We start from the raw sequence: 712 nt of genomic DNA, 5'->3' as shown, positions 1-712 counted from the left end.
TAGGGGTCTGATTTTGCCTTCTGTCTGTTCGGGCGTGTGGACATGTGGGCTGTGGACACGTGTTATGGTTTACGTGTAGAAAATGTTTAATAATTTGAATCATGAAAAAAGTCTTGTCCAAATTTAGACTTCTCTCACTTAAAATTTCTGGATGTTTCTCCTGAGCATAGATAGAAATTTTTAGTGGTTTTTTTTTTATATATATATATATATTTCCTTAAAGTGTGCTACTGAAGCAGATAAAAATTTAAGATTTTTTTTTTTTGCCACTGCCAACAATTCTGTAATGTATGGGATATGAAGGGATATCCATGGCCTCCGTAGATTTTTTTTGTTTTACCAGCTTTGTCCAAAAACTTGTGCACAAACAAATAAAAAAAAAAAAATTAGGACACCTCAGTAAACGAGATGGAGATGTCCTAATGTCAGATATTTGTAAAAGCAAAGGCAGCACCGCTAAATCTTTTTAGATACATAGAATTAAATGCCAATGAGAGAGAGAGTAGAAAGTGGTTACAGTACATGGAAAAGGAACCACGGAATGGTTGAGGTGCGAAGGCATCTCTGGAGGTCATCTGGTCCAACCCCCTGCCCAAGCAGGGCCACCTACAGCAGGTTGCCCAGGACCATCTCCAGACAGCTTTTGAATGTCTCCAAGGATGGAGACTCCACAACCTCCCTGGGCAACCTGTGCCAGTGCTCGGTCACCCTC

General features: G+C 40.2%; 1 protein-coding gene across 2 annotated transcripts in view; it reads left to right on the top strand.

The window, feature by feature from the left end:
* YEATS4 (YEATS domain containing 4) overlaps positions 1-712 on the top strand; it is a 4882-nt gene that overhangs the window by 2990 nt on the left and 1180 nt on the right. The gene's annotated exons all lie outside the window — the stretch shown is intronic.

Source organism: Pygoscelis adeliae, unplaced genomic scaffold (genome assembly GCF_000699105.1).
Source record: "Pygoscelis adeliae isolate BGI_AS28 unplaced genomic scaffold, ASM69910v1 Scaffold113, whole genome shotgun sequence".
Lineage (NCBI taxonomy): Eukaryota > Metazoa > Chordata > Aves > Sphenisciformes > Spheniscidae > Pygoscelis > Pygoscelis adeliae.
Note: the sequence above shows the minus strand (reverse complement) of the source record. Positions and strands in the feature narration are given on the sequence as shown.